Source organism: Marmota flaviventris, chromosome 2 (assembly GCF_047511675.1).
Source record: "Marmota flaviventris isolate mMarFla1 chromosome 2, mMarFla1.hap1, whole genome shotgun sequence".
Taxonomy (NCBI): domain Eukaryota; kingdom Metazoa; phylum Chordata; class Mammalia; order Rodentia; family Sciuridae; genus Marmota; species Marmota flaviventris.
In genome coordinates this window covers 82803516-82827853 of record NC_092499.1, presented here as the reverse complement: position 1 = coordinate 82827853, position 24338 = coordinate 82803516, and the positions used below count along the sequence as shown (strand labels likewise).

General features: G+C 35.8%; 1 protein-coding gene across 1 annotated transcript in view; it reads right to left on the bottom strand.

Annotated features, from left to right (window-relative positions):
- Positions 1-24338, bottom strand: part of Aven (apoptosis and caspase activation inhibitor) — a 187464-nt gene that overhangs the window by 11837 nt on the left and 151289 nt on the right. The gene's annotated exons all lie outside the window — the stretch shown is intronic.

Sequence of the window (24338 nt, the reverse complement as noted above, 5' to 3'; positions counted from 1 at the left end):
ACTAACTTACACTATCATTCCTAATATCACCTGGGCAAATGTCAAATGCAAAATAAAATTCAAAGAACGTGTATTAGATCATAATGTAAATCATGGCGCACTGCTCCGAGCTCTTGGAATAAGAGAATCTGAACATGTAAGATCAACATAAACAAGCAAAGATGATCCTGTGTGACAAGCTCTGTCACAAGGCTTACTTTATAAACGTGTACATGTCTGATAATTTGTATTCAGAACAGTTTATATATAAAGAATTCTTCCTCTGCCTAGCTCTCACAATTCTCCAAAATTTAGTCCCATTTCATTAACCCAGAGTTATCATGTATTTCTTCAGACTTCTGTTCAAGTCAGGATTGTTTCATATTTCATACATACTTCAAATTCAAAACCCCATCTTTCCTTTTCTTATCCCTTATGTGCTTCTACCCATTTATCTTCTATTTCTATTTCAAGACTCAAGTACAGGCTCACTTACACCCTCTGTGATTCCTCCCAGGTGATGTAACCACAGAATGTGTCCTTTCTTTTAAAGTAACAGGGTGGGGGTGAGGAGAATAATATCTCAGAGATGGATGAAGGTAAAATTAGAACGTACCTCCAACTCCAGTGTTCAAGACGCATGGATCACAACATTAACATGATAAGATCAAATACAAGGACAAAAGACTAAGAAAAAAATGTAAAATCACTACTTTTAGTCATTGGTAAATCAATTTAATCCCTCAAAGATTGTAATAAAAGTCTCTGAATAACTATTACTAAGGTCCTGTGTATGTATGTGAACACACTTACACGTGCATTTATGTATTCTGATTGTGTGAGCGCTTATTATAAAAATGTCCGTGCAACATTAATTTGTTTAAAGTGACCTTAATAAGACCACAAAAAACTCAAATTCTAAAATTTAGCAGTCATAAGCCATATTCACTGGTGATAGTAAGTAAAACATAAATTAGTCAAAAGTAGAAATAACCAAAACCATTTAGAAATTGTAAAATTCTCTTCCAGGACTTTTTATCAGGAGAAATAAAACTATAGAATTAAAATATAGAAAAATAAATTAATAAAAGTCTACCAATAAGATGTGAGTAAAACTGTCCTCAGCTAAAGAGGTGAAGTCTCAATAACTTTATTACTGATAAGGAATGCACAAAAAGAAAGCAGTCAATTGTTTTACCATGTTAGGAAAAAAAGAAAAGAAAAAGAAGCTGGTGAAAAGAAGCAATAATTTTCTTAAAATTGAATAAGCAAACACACTAGTATTCCAGTCTTCTTATCTAACTAACTAAAAGTCAGGGGGACTAAGCTTAAAGATATAAACTAACAGCATTGTTGTCTGTTTTTGAAAGAACAGTCAGTACAATTAAAGGAGAGAGAGAGTGAAGATGTTATCATTGGAAAAAAGTGGATAAAATATGATAACTTGAAGAAAATAAACTCAAGTACCCTGGAAAAAAGGAATTGATGAAAAAGGATTTAGAAAGGTGGCCCAGTTCCAAAATATACATTAAAAAATAAAACAGTTCTCGCAAATAAAATCCAGATGAAAAGCCAACTGGAAGAAAATATTTCATTCATGATAGCAATAATATAGCCAAAATCTTTAGGAATGAACCAGGAATAAACATTTACTGAAAGAAACTATTTTTAAAATTTTTACCAAGAGAGATGAGAAACTCAACAGTATAAAGATTACAAGTTTACTTAATTTAACTTAAAATTCAATGTTGAATTCAAATCCCAAAAGGATTTTTTTCAACATCCAAATTGCTCAAATTCATCTTAAAAATATATAAAACTGGGCTGGGGCTGTAGTTTAGCAGTAGAGAGCTTGCCTTGCATGGGTGAGGCAGTAGGTTCTATCCTCAGCACCACATAAAAATAAATACATAAATAAAGATACTGTGTCCATCTACAATTATATATATACATATATATATACACACACACATGCACACACACAAATATACATATTTGTGTGTATATAACTGATAGGCTTTTTCAAATAAAGGGGGGGGATGAAGAAATTGTTTTATTATATAATGTATTCCAAAGCCTCAATGAATAAAATAGCAACTGATGAAAAAAAGTGATGAGTGAAAGAAGAAAATCTAGAAATAGATCCATGTATGTAGATATCTATATATCAGAGGAGCAGCCTATGATATCTGTAGAGAAATAAATTATTTGATAGTGTTAAAGCACCTGGCTAGCCATGTAGTAAATTAGGCTAGAGCCCTATATGTCATGTTCTACATGGATTAAATATTTAGACATTAAAAAAAATAACACTATAACATGAAAGTAGGACTGAATTTACTATCTTGAAGTGGTGGGAGTATAAATTAAATACTGCAAAAATACATAAAAATGAAAATATTCTACCATAATAATTTTAAAATATATATATATAGCATATATTACAGATAGAACACGAGCTTCTGCAAACCAATCAAAATAAAGCCTTTTCAGAGGAAAATGACACTATCAACAGCCCAATATTATGTCTACAATTTTTCCACACACTATTCAAAACTGACTAAAAACCATCATGCATACCACTAGGAGATGAGACTAAAATAACCAAATGCTAAGAGAAAGAAAGGATGAAAGGAAAAAAGAAGAGACAATAGAAAAATATCCACATAGATTAAGATAACTGTAGATGTCACACATGGATCTTGTAATTTACCACATCCAAGTTTAAAGACAGAAAAACCAGAAAATCATAAACAATGACATCCAAGAAGTCATGAAGTCCCCTTTGAGCTACACTAAATAAAGGATACACATCAAGAAGAAGGTTAGAGAAAACCAAAATAACCTCAAGCACATTGTTTTATGTAATCAAACTTCAAAACAATACAATTTGAAGAATACTTTTTTAAAAATGACTACTATAGAACATTAACCTATCTAATTCTGTCATTGAGGATAAAAGAGTATTAGGACTTTTCAAAACATGAATCCTATGACCAGAAGTCCTTTGGGAAACATATTACCAAAATACTTTCTGAATTATATGTAACATGCACAAAAAGAATGGTGGTATTACCAAGTGACCTATTGCTGTACCTTACACAGACACATGGATGTGCATAAACAATCAGAGACCTCTTTTAAATAAGACAGTGTTTTCAATTCTGCTCCAGTTTAATCCAGTTGCCAGAAAAGTTCCTGTCTCTCACACTAATGTAGCAAATCTGACTAAAGAGGTCTAGAATAGAAAGTCTGTCATGAACAGTGACAGTCAACTGTTGACAATGGAACAAAGAACAAACATGGTGAAGTTTGTCTTAAGAGTCATAAGTGTTCATCAGAAAGTAATTACAGCACAATGTAATAAACAGAAAGCACAAAGGGAATATACCACTTTCTTCCTGTTTCTGCCAATGACTCACTTCATGACTTAGCGATTGCACAGTGGTCTTGTGTACTTATACGATATCCTCAAATAAGATGAAAAAGAAGATCAAGCTTGTTAATAGCCTGCGTGAATAATTAAATCCCATAATATTCAACTTTGAGGATTAAGAATACCAGGCCTACTAAATCCGATGATTACTTATTAAGAAGGTATTTAGACAACCTGCTTTAAAAAAGGAAGCGAGATGGTAAAACTGATTTACAGCAAGAGCTCACATTTTCCTTACACGATCAAAGGCTCCCATTATTCTATTCCAGCAGCAGTGTTCAAAGTGGATGTGTGCACACAAAAGCTGAGATGCAGGAGATGGTAAGGCACTACTGTTGTACTCTAAAAGTTAACTATGTTGCTCTATTGACAGCTTGGATCATTTCTACAGTCAAAATTAATGATTTTTTAAAAATTCAGTAATTGTGTGAAGGATATTAGAAATAAAAAATATGTAAGATTTGAAAGCAATCCTAAATATGTTTCTGTAAATAGTAAAAAATGTTTCAAGCGTGACACAACACTTCAATTTCTGGGGTTCCCACAGTACCACTCCTGACCATTGAACAGACCTCTAAGTCTAGGGGTTGATGAGTCTTTACCTGATCAGTTACTGAGAGGATGGCAAGCTTAACTGTGTAAAAACAACACTGCCTCACCAGGACTCCATTCTGGCAGAGCTAATCAAAGTATATTACTCCTCTACCCACCATCATTGAAAATTGTCTCTATTGAGTATATTGAATATTGCAAATGTGTGGTATATATGTGAGCCCATCTAATAGCTGGCAGTAGTGAGAAATCAGAAGGCCTATATACTATCAGAATTAAGCCTGGCTACTAAAAACTTTATAATAAAATTTCAAAATAGTTCTTGAAATTTCCGATTTTTTCTTATATCCCAAAAGTCCCTTCTACAACTGTGATATTTGACTTTAATGTCAGCCAAGTATGTTTAACACCTGACCACTTGAACAAAATGTGTTTTGGTGAACCAATATTCAGTTAAGTGACATTCTATGAGAACATTTAAACTATTTAGGTAGATCTATAGGTACTGACCCAGAAAAATACCCCTCATCTCAATTGCACAGGAAAAAAGCAAGTTTTAGGTCAGTGTGAATAAGATAGTGTATATATGTGTGTGTGTCACAAAAATACTAATTTATGCATTGAAATGAGTCAAGACAATTAAATACCTATTTTAATACTGATTGTCTCTCAGAGGGTGGTATTAAAGGAGACTTTTCCTTTCTGCATAATACATTTTTCAGCTGAATTTTCCTTTAAAAAAAAGCACACATTACTTTTGGAACTGAGCCAAACAAAAGTAAGGAAATCTAGGGAGGAAAAAAAACCCTGAATTTTCTAGAGGACAGAGACATTTTTGGAAATGCACTTAGGATAAAATATTATAGATCACAAAGTTTGGACCCAGAACATCATTCAATCTAACCCATCTTCAGTCTCACCATGCCATGAAGAGCCTCGGGTCTAGGCTGAATACCACATACATAGCCAGCTGGGGGTTAGATACCAAGACCTTCTGGCTCTTAGCATTCATTATTGTACTAATGTTAGTAACTTATTAATAAAGGTCTCTCTGCTGCTTCTGTTAGGGTCTTCTGAGACTCTGGAACAAAAGCAAATGCTCAAATATTTTATAATATTTGGTATCCTAATGTTTGATATGTTGACATGTTTGAAGATAGGAAAATCTAAACTAAGAAAATAAATCCTAACTTTAGGAAATCACCTCAGGGATTTCTTAAATAATGCCTATAGTACTTGTAATGAGAGAGAGAAGGCAGTGGTGGGGGGAAGGAGAAGGAAAGGGAGGGGGAGGGAGAAAGGAGGAGGGGGGGAGGGAGAAGGAGGGAGTTAATAAAAGAATGGGAATGAGGTACTAGGTATTGAACCCAGGGATACTCTACCACTAAACTACATCACCAGCCCTTTTTGTTTGAGACAGGTCTCTTATTAATTGCTAATTAAGGTCCTCCTGCCCCAGCCTAGTCATTGGGATTACAGGTGTAAGTTTTCACTAGCTCTAAAAGTCTTCATAACAGAACTCCAAGTATTCCAAATATGACAGTGTTGATGAAATAAAGGAGATATACCAACTCCATCCCTGCATTTATAATATCTTGGGATATAGTAAGAATTCTAACTTCTCAAACTCATTTAGAATTCCAAAAGCTTACCATCTTGTGGTAGATAATATTGCTTTCAATTTTAAGCTTACCCTTTCAGCCCCATCAGCAAAAAAAAAAAAAAAAACCTTCACGTCAAACAAAAGCATGAACCATAAAGCCTCCAGGGACATTCAGATGGGACTATCAGGAAAAATCTTTATCTGCACAAAGATTGTGTGTTTGGACAGTATAGGCCAGGTGTACGTGATGCATGACTGTGAAAGGTAGAAAACCTGCCCAAGCCTCATACAGTTCCTATAATTTGGAATTGGCAAGTCCCACAACTCATATCCTTCTTGGCTTCAGATCTTCTCATAGAGAATAGAACCAGATCCCTGAGGTACCTCCCACCTCTAAAAAGCAAGAGGATGTAAACTAGTTCTGGATAAGTACTTCATTTTAAGCTCCATTTTCCTGGCTCCTCTGTATCATGATCACCTTCCTTTACCCCACAGCCCATAGGATATGTCTTCAGCCAGGATGCAAATCTCTGAGAAAATACAAATTAACTTTATAGGCCAACAAATGTTTAGGAATACAGTCAACCATGACAATGCCAGAGAAAATGAGACATTCCATTTTTTCTTTCCTGAAGTTCCCTGTTCTCATCTATGAAAGTAATATTTGGAAGGTCAGGTGTCCATAGTCTGACACAGATCAATCTAGAGAAGATCCAAGTTCAGTTTATAGGACATAAAAATCCTCACCACTCCCAATTTCTAACTTCCAAGGATGAGCCCTTTTAGATGCAAACTGTCCTTCACTTTAACCTAAAACAAAACACACCCAATATTGTCTTTGTGAGGAAGACTATACAAGCAGCTAGGATGGCTATTTTAGAAGTTAGGTTGAGCTAAAAGAACAACAGAAGTAATAATCTCTTGGTCTACTTAACAGTGACTCGTAACTAGCCTTCTCACCAGCTGTGGGGCCCCAAAGGCCTCTGAGCATCAAATATCCACATTGAGCTTTACAGGATAGGATGTGCCTATCTTCCCAATACCCCTAAAACAGTTGTTTCTCATCTGCATAGAGTATGTGAAGGGAAAAGCCAGATACACTCAGTTACAAGAAAAGGGGTTCTAGGCTTTATGAGAACAGGATGATGCTGGCATTCTGGAATTTAGAATCTATTCTCACCCAAGCAGTTGGTGAATACTCTGTGCTAATCCTGCAGTACTACAGACAATCTAGCACAATTTCTCAGATCAATCATTTTCAGAAGGAAGCCAACATTAAACCCTGGCATAGAACACCAAGATAAGAGGGAAATAATTTGACAAAGCTAAAAAACAAGGAAATACAAAGATCAATCTTTAGATGGACAATGAAGTCAGAAGATCTTAGAAGTGATCTGTACTGTGGTATGTCAGTTAGGATTAAGTCTAGGTGCATGTAATAAAGACTGGATAACCACAGCAGACAAGATACAAGGTTGCATCTCTGTCAGTTAAATGATGTCCAGACTCGGGCAGTCAAAGGTATAGTGTGGCCCAAGCCACTCATGCTCTGCCATGCCAGAGGAGGCCCTTATCACCACCATTCAAGATGACAGCCAGGACCTTGCTATCCTGTCAATTCTAGGCATCAGAGAGAAGAGGAGGCACAGAAAAAGGGGGCTAAAGTCTATACCATGTGTTGTTTCCCAGAAACAACAGCAGAACATTTGCACTTATTGTTTGGGCTAGAACTATATCATATAGTTTTAATGAGCCATAAAGTATGCAGGATAAAATTTTTTCCAGGTGGTCTTGTGACAAGATAACAATCAGGGGTTCTATTTTCAAGGAGAATGAATATGAAGTAGAGGAGCAATATTCCCCAGACTCTGGGAATTTGGGATGTGGGTGAGCTTTGAGGGTGGGGAATTTGCTCATTAAAGTATGAGCTGCCTCCTAGTCATTTCATTAAAATGTGATGTTTAAACTTTTAGAATTTTATATAACATGCCTTCAAAAAAGTTTTTTTTTTCAATTCTGATTTGGGATAAGTGTGGAATAAGATACTAGTTTCCAGCAAAATGCAAGACTGTTTACTACTATTCCAGGGGAAATAACATACTACCTGCTCTCCTTGATCTTAAAACCCAGCTTGAACAAGGCAAGAACTATGTGAGACAGGGGAGGAAAAAAATCTGAAGTCAGTAATTTTTCATGTATCAGTATTTTAAGGACTAGGATGTTTGATTACTATATTGTTATATCGGTTTTGACTTTTACTTTTAAAATTATACTTTATTTTCTCTCACTTATCTGTTTCCCTTGATTCTCTTTCCTTCTGCTAACAGCCAATCTCTATTGTTCTTTCACTCTTCCTTTAATTATTTCTATTATCTCTCCTCCTCCCTCATAATCATCACATGACATCAATTCTGTTCTCTCCATGTCCACCATTTGAAACTGTAAACCCTTTGCAAACTTACTGTTGTTATTGTGGGCAATAACTGATCACATCACTTATGCTGATTGTGAAAATTAACATTGTAGATGTCATAGCAGGACCTATTTGGTTTAATGCTGAACATTGCTTGTATTGGTTGTTGTTATTTCTCTCCCCCTAAATGGTGAGGTATGGGAAACATTCAGGGACACTAAATCCACAAGACAGAAACTCTACCACCTCAGACCCACACTGTTAGATGGGTAGTCACAACACGGGCTGGAGCTGGAGCTCAGAGGTAAAGTGCTTGCCTCGCATGTGTGAGGCACTGGGTTTGATCCTCAGCACCACATAAAAATAAAGATACTGTGTGTTCATCTACAAATACATAACTTTTTATTAATTTTTTATTTATATATGAAAGCAGAATGCATTACAATTTTTATTACACATATAGAGCACAATTTTTCATATCTCTGGTTGTATACAAAGTATATTCATACCAATTCATGTCTTCATACATGTACTTTGGATAATAATGTCCATCACATTCCACCATCATTTCTAACTCCTTACCCCTTCCCTTCCCCTCTCACCCCTCTACCCTAGAGTTCATCTATAAATAATTTTTTTTTTAAAGCAAGTGAACAATTCACGCCAAACAAACCAAGATACTTCAATAACAAAATCCACAAACACCATAGTGGAAGAAATGTCAGAGAAAGTTTAGAATGTTTATACTTAAATTGATCTGCAAGGTAAAGAATAATGTAAGGAGTGAAATCAAAGAGAAAACACAGGAAGTGAAAGATGAATAAAATCAAGCAGAAATCCTTGAAATGAAGGAATCAATAAACCAAATTAAAAATTCAATGGTAAGCATCACTAACAGACTAGACCACTTGGAAGACAGTTTCAAATAATGAAGACAAAATATATAATCCTTGAAAATAAAGTATACCATGAAGAAGAAATGTTAAGTGACCACCATCAGTACTTCCAAGAAATATGGGATTACATGAAAAGACCAAATTTAAGATTTAATGGGATAAATGAAGACTCAGAGATACGAATAAAAAGAATGCTCACAATCTTTTCAATGAAATAATATCTGAAAAATTTCCCAAACCAAATGGAAAAATCAAATACAGGCTTATAAGACCGAATATACAGAATTATAACAGACCCGTACCAAGTCACTGTATTATGAAAATGCCTAACATAGAAAAATAAGGATAGAAAAACTACAGGTCACATTTAGAGGAAAATCTATCCAGATCTCAGCTAATTTCTCAACCCAGACCCTCAAAGCTAGGAGGTCTTGGAATACAATATGACAAGCTCTGAAAGAAAATGGATTCCAGCCAATAATACTATACCCAGCAAAATGAAGTTTCAGAATTGCTTAAATAAAAACTTTCCATGATAAAAGTTTAAAAAATTCACAACTAGGAAGGCTGCACTACAAAACATACTTAGTAAAATATTTCATGAAGAAATAAAAAATAAAAGTGAAAACCAGCAAAAGGAGAAACTAGAAGAACAGTCAATCAAGGAGAAACTAACTCAAATTAAAAACCAGAAATAAATCAAAATGACAAGGAATAAAAATCATTTCTCAATAAGAACATTGAATGTAAATGGTCTAAAGTCATCCATCAAAAGAACAGACTGGCAGATTGGATTAAAAAACAAGACTCAACCATATGCTGTCTTAAGACCCAAAAATTCCACCAGAAAACTTCTAAAACTCACAAACTCAAAGTAGCAAGAAAAAAAATTAACACCCATAAATCAATTGAGTTCCTATACACCAATGATAAATCAACTGAAAGAAAAATTAGGAAAACCATCTCACTCATAATTGCCTTCAAAAAATCATATACTTGCGAATCTAATAAAAGAAGTAAAGGTTCTCTACAATGAAAACTATAGAATACTAAAGAAATTGAATGAGACCTTAGAAGATGGAAAGACCTCCCATATTCTTGGATATGCAGAATTAATATTGTCAAAATGGACATACTACCAAAAGCGCTATATAGATTTAATGCAATTACCATCAAAATTCCCATGTCATTCTTCATAGAAATAGAAAAAGGACTGGGGTTGTAGCTCAGTGGTAGAGTGTTTGCCTGGCACATGTGAGGTACTGGGTTCAAATCCTCAATACCAGGTAAAAATAAATAAAATGAAGGTATTGTGTCCATCTACAACTAAGTATATATATGTGTGTGTACACACACACACACACATATATTTAACAAAGAAAAAAGAAATTGAAAAAGCAGTCATGAAACTTCCAGGATAGCCAGAACAATTCTTAGCAAGAAAAGTGAAGCTGGAGGCATCACACTATCAAATTTTAAATTCTACTACAGAGCGACAGAAACCAAAACAGCATGGTATTGGCACCAAAACAAATATGAAGACCAATGGTACAAAATAGAAGAAAGAGACAAACCCACATAAATACAATTATCTCAAACTGGACAAAATTGCCATAAACATACATTGGCAAAAAGATAGCCTCTTCAACAAGGGGTGCTGGGAAAACTGGAAATCCATCTGTAGTAGAATAAAACTGAACCCCATCTTTCACCCTACCCAAAACTCAAAGTGTAAAAAGGATATAGGCTTTAGACCAGAGACCCTCGCCTACTAGAAGAAAATGTGGGCCCAACTTTCCATCATGTTAGCTTAGGAACCACAAGAGTTAGTAAATGGGATGGTAACAAACTAAAAACCTTCTTCACCACAAAAAAAAAAAAAAAATGTGAAGAGAGCCTACAGAATGGGAGAAAATCTTTGCCACTTGCACCTCAGAGCATTAATCTCCAGGATATATAAAGAACTCAAAAAATTTAATACCAAAACAACAAAAAACCCAATCAATAAATGGGCAAAAGAACTAAACAGGCACCTCACAAAAGAACTATGAACAGTCAACAAATACATGTAAAAATATTCAATGTCTCTAGCAGTTAGAGAAATGTAAATAAAAACAACACAGAGATACCATCTCACTCCAATTAGAATGGCAATTATCAAGAATACAAGTAACAATAAATGCTGGTAAGGATGTGGGGGAAAAAGTTCACTTATACACTGCTGGTGGAACTGCAAATTGGTGCAACCACTCTGGAAAGCAGTATGAAGATTCCTCAGAAAACTTATAATGGAACCAGCATTTGACCCAGTTATTCCATTCCCCAGTTTATACCCAAAGGACTTAAAATTGGCATACTATAGTGATACTACCACATCAATGTTTATAGCAGCTCAATTTACAATAGCTAAACTATGGAACCAACCTATGTGCCCTTCAACAAATGAATGGATAAAGACAGTGTGGTATGTATACACAATGGAGTATTATCCAGCCATAAATAAGAATAAAATGGCATTGGCTGGCAAATGCACGAAACTGGATAATATCATGCTAAGTGAAATAAGGTAGTCCTCCAAAACCAAAGGCCAAATGTTTTCTCTGATATGTGGATGCTAAAGCACAATAAGGGAGGGCAGGAAGGGGAAGAATAGCAGTTCACCGGATTAGAAGAAGGGGAATGAAGGGAAGGGAGGGAAAAGGAAAGATAGCAGAATAAATCGGACGTAACTTTCCTATGTTCGTATATGAATATATGACTAGTGTAACTCCACATTATGTACAACAAGAATGGAATATTAGAATGTTATACTCCAAGTATGTATAATGTGTCAAAATACATTCTACTCTCGTGTATACCTAAAAAGAATTTTAAAAATCTTTAAGTGACATGACTTAAATTTTAAAACTTTAAGACCACATTATCCAAATGATGGTGGCCTTTTAATCTATGTCATATATCCACATATCAGAGAAAACATTTAACCTTTTCCCACCACTGCCAAGATCATTTCTGTCAGTATCCAGCAGCTTTGTATTTTTTACAGTTCTTCCCCCTGTTGACTTGGAAAGTCTGCTTTATTTTCAACATGCTATGAGCTTAGCTGAAAATGCTAAAATAATATTAGACTAAGAAGTTCATATTGTTTCTTGAGTTTTCCAGTCTCACATACTATTTTAGACAGCATTTTTGCTGCTATAACTAAAAAATATGACCAGAACAATTGTAGAGGATGAAAAGTTTATTTAAGGGCTCATAGTTTCAGAGGTCTCAGTCCATATCAACCAGCTTAATTCCCCAGGGCCTATAGGTGAGGCTGAACATCATGCTGGAAGAGTGTGGCAGAGAGAAGTGGCTCACATGATGATCAAAAAGCAGAGAGACAGGTCTCCACTGCCAGATATAAATATATATCCCCAAGCCATACTCTACCACTTCAATTACCACTCAGTTAATGCCTATCAGGGGATTAATCATTGATTGGTTTAAGACTCTCACAACCCAATCATTTCTCCTCTGAACCTTCTTGCATTATCTCACATGTGAGAGCTTTTGGGGGACACTTCACATCCAAACCATAACACATACCAATATAAAAAATTATTTGTTCCTCTGCCTCTTCCCTCTCCTTTCACTCTAAAGAGTGTGGAATATATTTATGCATGAGAGGAAAAAAAAAAAAAAATCAGCATCCAACTTGCTTTCTCATCCCATTAGATTTTTTTTTCCTTTTTGTGCCAGTACAGTAGATTTTCTTTTATTATTGATTTTGAAAAGCACTATTCAACTGAGCTGTGATTAAAATGGGCAAATATGATATGCAGAATAATTTTAATCTTAAAAGGTTTTTGTTTAGGCTTCATGTCAAAAATCAGAGCAAATAATATGCAAACTGGGATTTAATCTTCTCAGGTCATGTCCTTTGAGACTACAAGGCAGCTATTGCTCTTTGTTCTAGTGTACAAAGATACACAGAAAATCTCACATACCATTTGAAGGTAGTGGTCCACAAAGCTTGGTTGTGAAAATGATGTGTGAAAAAACGTGCTTTCCACCAGTGGGGTGGTGACATGGTAAAGGATGCAAACCCAGTGTTCTGCAATACCAAACTTCATGTAAAGCCATATTCCTCTCACAGTGTGCCAAGCTGGTCTGATTCTAGTGATATCTGTGCATCTCAGATAGCATCTGGAGTTCCCAAATACCGAGAGTTTTCTTTTTTACCCTTGAGGGAAGGGAGTAATTCATGTTATTTGTTCAGTAGTTTGCAGTACTTGTAGGAGTTGCAGAACTGTGCCACGATTTGAACTTTGTGGGGCTGCATGCCACCCTGCTTCAAAGCCAAGACAACTTCCGCACTTTATACACATCTCAGTCTTTATCACATATTCCTGGGACAGTGTAATGAACGGCACACAATAGGCAGTTAGTAAATATGTCCTTAATGTAATTATGCATGAAACTATGCATGGAAGAATGAACAAATTAATGAATGCACAAATCTAAGAATGGACCAACAGATACATTGTCTATGTGACATGAAGGAGTAGGAGACAGAGAAGTAAAGGGAAAAACATTATTTTCATGAATCTTGCCAAATATATGGGCAGAAATATAAAACACAACGTTTGTAATCAGAAATTCCTGGTAAATCAAGGACCTCAAGTAAGAACAAGCAGGAAGAGAAGGTGGCAGAGATCTTCAACTGGAATTTCTCTTGAACCAGTCTCAAAAATGGAGAAAGGAAAAGAAACTAAAGATGGATCTTGAAATGCCAATTTCTAATAATTACAATTGTATGAGTGAACAATACCAATCTATGAGCTGGTGAGCTATGAACATGATCATCAAAAAAGGGGAGTCCTGAAACAGTTACCCAAAACACAGCTTTAAAAGATTCCCCTCACTAACAAGAAGCAAATTTTAGAAATTCATCCCAGGGAAATTTTAATATATAGGAAGAGATTTATACAAACATAGGCCTCGCTTACATTAGAAAGTAGTATTTTCCTGAGGACTGTCTGTTTTTGAATTATTGTTTGCAGTGCATAATGACCTACTATAAATTCTTTAGAAACTCAGTTTTGTTCTTTTTGTACTTTTCCCAAATAAGAACTGCTATCAGAACTACCAGGAAAATGCAATCTACAATCTACCTGAGCCATCGATTATGGGAACAGCCAGAAGGGGCTTGCTGTCCAGGAGTTCCTTATTAAGTGACTTACCCAAATTGCACCTGATCAGCTGCTCTGGCTCAGATCAAATATGCAACAAATCCAAGGAGCAGGTGGAAGGGAGAATGGTCACAGTGTTCCATCAATGACACCAAGTTTCTTCCCAAGTTTTTTCCAATAGAAAATAATGAGAAGAAGGAAGAACCCCGGTACCAGATATTTTAAACAGCTCTTAAGCAGCTCCTAAAAATGAAGAATTGGGAAGCAACTAATGAACCCTGTCAAACCACCAATAGGAGCCTGCCCTGAATGGTGTGGCCACAGAATAGTGAGGCACCAAGGGTTTACCAGCATCTTAGTCTTCTTTTAGTAAGAAAAAACTAAAGACAAGTAATATCCCAAACCTAACTAATGGTCAAAAAACTGAAGAACACATGCAGTTGAGGCAACAAGGACTTTTTCCTCTTAAAAAAAAGAAGATAAAAAAAAAAACTTCAGGTGTCAAATGCATATCCTTTCCCTGAAAACTGATTTTTCAAGCAAGATTCACATTTCAACTGTAAGCTAAGATTTAGGCATTTTTCATTCTTATCATATATTCCCCCAAATGGAATTCTTGGGTGCAAGGATAAAATATACACAATACTATTTTTGTATATTACCATATTCATTTACTTTCAATTCTACTTACAATGCATTCATCTACTTTTACACAAATATGTATTAAGCATCTACTATGTAAGAGACTAGAAGCTAGAGATTCAGAATGTTATACAAAGTCCCTGCTCTTGTGGACTTCTTAAATGCCAACTAAAGGGAGAAGGCTATTTAAATAAATTTACCCATTTCTTGAAATCTATATCTTTTCTACTTATATTTACAATTTTAAATTTTCATATCAAGTACATTGAAAAACAGTTTACTTAATGATTTTTAAATTTGTCTACTTATTGCTTATAAAGTCTCCATTGACCACATAATTCTTACCTAATCTGTTTATCCATAGATGCTAATCATTGTATGTAATCTGTGTAACTAAAAGATGACATCTGCAAATTAAACATTGGGCCATGTTTTGGGTCCTCTGATTCTATAACATAGCAAAATCCCAGAATGCTCCTTCATTGAAAGGTTTCTTCTTCTTGAACTTCCCTCCTGTTCACAGCTCTCACATCTACTCAGGTTTTTGGATCCTGCCTCTGGGAACATCCTCTCTGAATCCACAGCTAGTTTACTCTTAACTCCTTCGGATGACAATACTTTTTTTTTTTTTTTTAAGCAGACCTGAATTTAAATATACTTTCTATCCTTGAAGCTTAACTTCTTGGTTTTTCATTGTCGTGTTCCTTTGGTTCATATTTTCTGCCTTACAGATAACCAATGGTTTAAACAAGGACACCGGTTTTGTTTTGTTTTGTTTTATATTTTAGTAACAGGCACGAGTTTATTTCAAGGGATAGGAAAGGGGGAACTTTCAAGGGAGAGAATGGGTCCTCTCAGAGAAGGCCAGTGTATCCCTCCTGCCCTCACGTTTTATGGGGGTTCAGGGAAGTTTCCAGAGTCCTTTGATTTCTGACTGATAGCACAGGAACTGCATGGACCACCTCAGAGAGGATGGCATTTGCTTTTTTAAAGGAAACTGAGTCCCCCTGTTTTTGCCTCAATTTCCGGCCCTTGTAATCAGTTTATTGCCCTCTGAAGGATCCTGAGAAAGCTTTCCTTGTAAGGGTCTTGATGTTCTAGATGCCTGGGTGACTGGGTGTGATATGTTTCAGTGATAAGGCAGAGTCCAGGCTACCTGATAGGGTTTGACATGATCTTGAAACAACAGTTTTAATGGCTGGTAGACACTGTTTTCAATCCATATTGATTGATTCCCTGATATCAGTTATCCAATTTTCTTAATTGGATTATTATAGCATTATCCCAACTGGTTTACCTACCTCTGATATACTGTCCTCAGGTCCCCAGAAATTACACCAGAAAAGCAGAATAATTCATTATATTCAAAATGATCTTTTAAAACTGCATATTTGAGCTGGGTGCAGTAGTGCTCACCTGTAATCCCAGCAACTCAGGAGGCTGAGGCAAGAGGATCACGAGATCAAAGCCAGCCTCAGCAGATTAGCGAGGCACTTACCAACTCAGCAAGACCTTATCTCTAAATAAAATATAAAAAAGGGCTGGGGATGTTGCTCAGTGGTTAAACGCCCTGGGCTCAATCCCTGGTACCCCCTCACCAAAAAAAAAAAAAAAAAAGTGCATATCTGATTCTTCCAGTCCATTATTTAAACCTTTCTTCAATTGTACCATGTTGATTTTAGGTAGTGTAACAACTCTTGTTTTCAAGCCAAATAAGAGTAGCAAGGACACAATTTATTCTTCTCCGTGAAATTACCAAAAAAAAAAAAAAATCTAACAAAATGTAAGAAATAATGGCTTTCAAGACACCATACACCAGATAACTAAGGTCAATCCAGCTTATTGGTCAAAGTTTTCTGCTATTATGCTGACACAGGGAACTAGGCAGAGTCCAGCAGACTACCTGAGTTGGGAGATGGAATTAGAAATGCAGGGGGTGTTGTGGAGGCTTCTTATCTGCAGGAGAGAATACCTGAGAGGACAGAGCACACAAAGACAGACCTCTGGAGATCTAAAGAGACTCCCCTCAAGAACCCAACAAGGTAATAAAACAACTTACTTGGCATGCAAAGCAGCAGAAAAATATGATCTCTAATAAGAATGATTTATCAAATTAAAATGATATGAAAACTAGCAGAAAAGGTCATAAAGGCTTGTTAACATGGCATACATCCCCCCAAAACAATCTGGCCCCCACCTAATTCTCCAGGACTCAGTTTTTTTTCCCTAACACTATGCTTCAACTCTACTGAATTTATTTTATTTCTTCAAAAATGTCACACTGTCTTGTATTCTACTATTTCCCCTGGCTATAATGCTTGTCCACCCAATGGCATGCATGGAAACCTTAGGGGAAGGAGGGAGTTCTCATTTAATGTGTTTAACAATATCCATGGTGTAAACACGCCCACCATGGCCAATTTCAAGTTACCAATGGCTTAACCATCAGTTTACCAAGTTACTAACTTTTTAAAAATCAACTCATGAGCTGGTACAAGCCTGTATCTACCCCTCATCACCTGCTTGGACTCTTATTATCCTTAGGTCCCAAGTTAAACATTAGTCCCTCTAGGAAAACATCAATGATCCTTCAAATCTAACTCAAACCTCCTTCAGTATTCCCATAATACACTGTACTTATGCTATCACAGCATTTAATGATATTCTATTAAAACCTATTTGATCCATAAGCCCCAAGAGGATAGATACTGTGCCTATGCATTAATTTATCAGCAGAGCAAGCATGCAATGACACTTAATAAAAGTCACCTGAATGGGGAACAAACCACTGAGGATAGATATTGTGCCTATGCATTAATTTATCAGCAGAGCAAGCATGCAATGACACTTAATAAAAGTCACCTGAATGGGGAATAAACCACTGAGAGTTACAACAACATAGATGACTCTCTAATGCATTAGGCGATGAGAAAGCAACCAGGTACAGAAGGCTCTGTACTATCTGATTCCACTTACATGACATTCAGTAGGTGACAAAATCCACAAATCCATGGTTGCTAGGAGAGAACTACAAAAGTATGTGGAGGAACTTTCTGGATTGGTGAAAAATGCTCTCTGTCTTGATTGTGCTAGTGGTCACAGACTATGCATCTATTAAAATGGCATGCCTAAAAGGGATCAATTTTACTTAACCTCATTTACTTCTCAATAACTATGAGCTTATTTTTTTCAAGTGACAGCAGAATGAACCAATTGATGAGCAGATAATGATGAATAAAATACAGCCCAAACTCTTAACCAGTTTACAGCGTAATGTCAGTGGAGGAACTGAGATTAGATAAACACTGTATTTAGTTTCCTAAGGTTGCCTTTAAAAAGAACCACAAGTGAGTGGTTTAAAATAAGAGGAATTGATTCGCCTGGTTCCGAAGGGTAGAGGACTAAATCCAAGGCTCTAGAGACCCCTTCCTTGTACCTCTCTGGCATCTGGTGTTGCCAGCAATCCTCAACATTCCAGGGTCTATGGCTACACCACTCCAATGCCTCTGTGGTCACATGGTCTTCCTCCTCTGGGCCTCTCTCCTGTCAATCTTTGTGTGCAAAATTCCCTCTTCTAAGGACACCAGTCATGGGATTGGGGCTCTCCCTAATCCTGGATGCCTGCATCCTGACTTCATTCCATGTGAAAGACCATGTTTCCAAATAATATCACATTCACAAAGACAGGGGGCTAGAACTTGAACATATCACACAAATAGCTGTCAAACAGGGCCAAAATATTAAAAAGACATAGCTTTTTCTGGCTCAGAAGCCACAGAAAGAGCCAAAACTGGTCTTTTAAATTGTATTGAAAAAAAACCCTAAAAAGGAGGTGTAATTTGGGCCAGGAGACATGAAGGACAATAGGAGAGTGCAAATAAAGTGGGGGAAGATTATGATGCTATAGGACAGAGGCAAGAAAGAGTAAATAGCAACCAGGATGGGCCTGATCTGATGAATGCATTAACTGTGTGGTACACTGGAAACATAGGTGGAAACCAAGTGGTAGTCAAATGCCTAAATAAGGAGCCTCCACTTAGTTCCATAGCTTCTGGGTAGCCACTGAGAAGGTAACCTTGGTTAAAAAAAAAAAAAAAAAAGTCTCCTTTCCCTCCCCTGCCCCTAAAACATAGTTCATAAAATGTGACAAGGGACCGTAACATTACCCAGATAGCAATTACTAATGTGCAAGCTGAGTTTTCTCTATTGATGCAGCTGGTATTAGAATTACAAACAGTTGGAGAGCCCCCCAAAGATTGCCACATCCATTTCATTCATCTGCTAAGATAGTACCCTCTTAAAAAATGCAACATTGCTTTCACTAAAGCCTTCTCTCTTGCAAGATGGCATACAAAATTTAGTAAGATTTCTGACTCACAGAGAAACTATTCTCCTAGATAATTCCTCTCTCCAAAAAGTGTGTTCCAAGAGAACAATTCATTATTTTACATTAAAAACTAAAGAACCTCAGATCAGAGTTTGGTTATTTTTCCACACAAGTAGAAAGTCATCTGCAAATAAGGATACAGAACAAAGAATCTAAATGACAGGAGTTCTGCTGAAATTCAGTGAGAATGCCAAGGTCACAGTTATTGCATGTATTGTTCTAGCAGCTACATTGGTATTTGTATTTAAACCACCCTCCTCCCCAAGCTCTTTTCTAGGACTCTTATGATTGTTCTATTGGAAATGAGTCCTTGAAACCCTTTGGTATCTAGGACACTCTCTCCACAAAACCATGTTACATTCAAATGTTCGCAACACTCTGAGATTATAGCCACTCTACTTGGTGTAGAAAAGTGGATAGAGATTCAAAAATCAATCTAAAAATCTTTAAATACAAAAAATCTGATTGTATAGCCACATATAATCAAGAAAATATCATTTTGATGTGTTATTTCTTTTTGAAAACACAATAATTACCTTAAGGTCTGAAATTTGACATTTAGCTCCAGGTAACAAGTTCAAATCAAATTATGTTTCTAATTCCTAATTGGTTCATTTCATAAATGGCAATACTTGGTCAACTTCATTACCAGTGAATAATTTCTCATTTTTCCCTCATTAGTAGCCATGAAACACCTTTCCTACCTTTCCTACATGGTTTCCTCAGTACCAAGTTTGAGTACTGTTCTATAATTTCAAAAGCAAATGCAAATAATTTAAGGGTAAATTGCTGATTTGTGCCTTTCCTATCCTAAACTGAAAACCCTTTTTCTCACATTTTTCTAACTTTATTGTTTTTTGGTGGAGGTGGGGGGTTGAAGAGGGTTTTGTTGTTGTTGCTGCTTTTTGGTAGTTCTGGAAATGGAATCCAGGACCTTGCACATGCTAGGTAAGCATTCTACCACTGACTACACTCCCACCCTTTTTATGTTGTTAGTAACAACTATATTGAGATATAGCTCACATGTACCTTTCCACATATTTACTGAACATTAAGGTTTTAGTATACTCAGAGTTGTGCAAGTCAATTTGAAAACATTCTCATTATACACAAAGGAAAACCATACCTATCAGCAGCTATTCTCCATTTTCTCCTTACCCCTCAACCCCTAGGCAACCATTGATCTATTTTTGTCTGTTAGATGTCCCTGTTCGGTAGATTTCATATAGATGGGACAATAAAACTTGATCTTTTGTGACTGGCCTCAATCACTTAGCACCATATTTTCAAGGTTCATCCATATTGTCTGTGCTATTTGTACTTTTGATCATTAACTGATAATACATTGGATGCTATCCTAGTCATTTCAATTCTATCACAAAATACCTAAACTGGGTAACTTATACATAACAGATATTTTTCTCAGAAGTGGCTGAGGAGAGGCTGGGGTTGTAACTCAGTGGCAGAGCATTCGCCTAGCACATGTGAAGCACTGGGTTTGATCCTCAGCACCACATAATAAATTAAAAAAAAATGAAGATAAAGTGTTCATCTACAACTAAAAAATATTAGAAAAAAATAAAAAGTTTTTAAAAAAAGAAATGGTTGAGAAGTCCATAATCAAAGCACTGACAGATTCAGTGTCTGGTGAAGGCGCATTTCCTGGTTCAAAGATGGCACCTCCTTGGTGTCTTCACATGGTGGGAGGAACAAGCAAGCTCCTATAAGCTATAAAGACACTATACTATTATCTGGCCTCAAGACCTAATCACCTCCCCAAAGGCCCTACCTCCTGATAACATCACCTGGGGGGTTAGGATTTCAACATATGAATGGGAAGGGGCTAGGAAACACAAACATTCAGACCATAGCATATGGTTATGCTGTACATTATTTTTCCACTCACTGATGTAGCTTTACTTTCTTTGAACTCAAATTGTGCTTGATTCTACTAACTTTTTTAAAAAATAGATTTTATTGTATACATTTGAGGTTACCACATAACATTATGGGACCACATGGACAGCAGAATAGTTATTATAGTGAAGCACATGACCACATCTATCATCTCACATAATTTTTGTATATGAGAAATAAGAGCAGCTAAAATCTACTCATTTAACAAAATTCCCTAAAGTGATTCTATTAATTACAGTCCTCATATTGTAAATCAGATCTCTGGACTTATTCATCCTATGTATCTGTTACTTAGAATCCTTTGACTTACAGTTCCTTCTTTTCTCCTGCCCCTAATAATCATTGTTTTATTCTCTATCTCCATATACTTGACCTTTTCTAAAATTTCTTATTTTTAGAATACACATGTGATTTCTTATAATATTTTTCTTTCTCTACCTGCTTATCTCAAAATGGCAGGATCTCTATTTTCCCATTCTTATTGAAATACACATTGAGATTAATATGCCACAATTACACAAATTGAGTTTATCCAGTTGGTACACTCACAGATCTAGCACTTAGATCAAGAAACTGAACATTACAATATGCCAGAAGTATGTCAGGGTAAAATAGGGTCCTGATGAAATGAGTTTCATCTGTGTTCATAATTACAGTCCTGGGAGTATATAATATAAACTCTTCATATCTGACTTTTTCACTCACTATACTGCTCACAGGGATTTCATTCACGATTGTACAGGAGTAGAGAGTAGAATGGGGTAACCTGAGGTTGTGGAGAATATTGTGGGGAGGCTGATCAATGATACCAAGTTACATGTAGAAGTTCTAGTGTGCTACTACACAGTAGGGCAACTATAGATAATAATGAACTCTACATTTCAAAACGGAAGAAATTATTTTGAGAAGTTTCACTATAAAGATATGATAAAAGCATAAGAAAATAGATATATTTGACTTGATTTAAACATTGATTCTTTTATAAAGCCAATTAGTATTCGTGTGTGTGTATCATATTTTATCTATTTGCTTATCAATAGGCACAGATTGTTTCCATATCTTGGCTGTTATGAATAATGCTATATGAACCCCAGAATACAGGCAACTCTTAGACATACTGATTTCAAATATTTTGGGTACATATCCGAAAGACTGATTCCTAGGTCATAAGGCTCCTAATTCTTTTAGGAGCCTCCATACTCTTCTCCATAATGGGTATACCCATTTTGCTTTCCACCAAGTACCTGCATAAGGGTTCCCTTTTCTGTATACCCTAACAATGCTATCTCATCTTTTCGATAATAGTCATTCTAATAGGCGTGAAGTGATTTGTGGTTTGAATTTGCACTTCCCTGATGATAAGCACCCTTTCATATAGTATTGTTTCAGCGTCTTTGTCTGTTTTCTTAAAAATCAGATTATTTTCCTACTACTGAGTTGTTATAATTAATTATAAATCTTGGATATTAACTCTTTATCAGATATGTGGTTTGCAAATATATTTTCCTAATTCATAGGTTGCCTTCATACTTTGATTTTTTTCCTTCGCTGCCCAGAAAAAAGTTTTTAAGTTTGATGTAGTCCCATTCTTTTATGGAATAAGACAAAGGTCTGAGTGCATTCTTTTGTATGTGTGGAAACTCAGTTTTCCTAGCATTGTTTGAGACTATCCTTTCCCAAGGATACTTTCCCCTTTGTTGAAAAATAGTTGACCAAATATGTTTGGATTCATTTCTGGGCTATTTTATTTCACTGGTTTATGTTTCTGTTTTTATGTCAGTACATATTGTTTTTGTTATTGCTACTTTGTACTATAATTTTATAAGTACCGCCTTAAACAATTGCACCACTGGAGTTCCAAGTACTATAATTTTAAATCAGGAATTGTGATGCCTCCAACTTGTTTTTCTTTTCGATACTACTTTGGCTATTCAGAGTTTTTCCTGGTTCTCTCTAAATTTTAGGATACTTTTCTATTTCTGTGAATAATGCCATTGCAATTTAGATAAGAGCTGTTAAATTTGTATATTGCTTTGAATAGTATGAATATTTTAACAATTTTAATTCTTTTGATCCACAAACATGGATATCTTTCCATTTACTCATGTTTTCTTCATTTTTTTCATCAATGTTTTATAGTTTTCAGTGAAGAAGTCCATTACCTCCCTGATTCAATTAATTCTTAGGTATTTTATGTTTTTCTTCTTGGTCATATTATTGAAGTAGACTTGTCCCTGGCACTCAAAGTTGGTTTAATGTAGGCAAATCAATCAGTGTGCTACACCACAGTGACAGAATGAAAGACAAAAAACACATGATAATTACAATTGATGCAGAAAAAGCATTTGATGAAGTTCAGCTTCCTTTAGTGATGAAAGCTCTTAATAGTTTAGGTTTAGAAGGAAATTTCCCCACATAATAAAGTCCATGCATGAAAAACCCACAGGTAACATCATAATCCATATAGAACAACTAAAAGCATTCCCATGAAAATCCAACAAGGCAGGGATGCCTATACTCACTAATTCTATTCAAACAGAAATGGAAGTACTATCAAAAGCAGACAAGAAAAAAAAAAAAAAAAAAAAAGCAATCAAATCAGAAAGGAGTAAATTATCCCTAATTGTAGATGACATGATTCTACACATACAAAACCCCAAAGATATCCCCCTACACACGAACTATTAGAACTAATAAGTGAAACTGGTCAAGTTTCAGGATACACATGAAACCTAATAAAAATAAGAGGCATTTATAAACACAAATAACAATATGGCTGAAAAGGAAATCAAGAAAACAATCCCATTTACAATATCATCCAAAGTATTTAAAAGAATAAAGCTTATAGTTTACTTAAACTAATCTCTTCTTGAATTGCGTTCATCTTTAGCAATCTCAGCTAGAGTTTGAGAAGCAATTTGTCACCACCCTCAACTACAAATGCAACCGGCACTCACTGAGCCATTTATCATTCCTTTGGTCACCAGGAACTAAAGGCCCTTCCTAATTCTTAAGAGTCCTTCACTCTATAGAACAGAGCTCTCCACTACCAGAGCAAAAAATGAGATATTTCTTTTCAACATCTCTTGCTCCAAGACATGTGCACATAAATGAGACCATGCTGATCATGAATACTCATGCCCAGTTGAATAAAAAAACTAGTGATGAAAACAAGAGGCCATGCAGAATATACTCCTAGTGTTAGGTCAAAGCAGCTATTTTCTTCAAGGATAAGAGCAATAGCAATATCCATTGTCAGTAGTTCCAGTGAGGGTGGTACAAGCTGCAGCATTCATGTGTGTAACAGCAGCAGGAAGTCCTCACTCATCAGCTATGCAA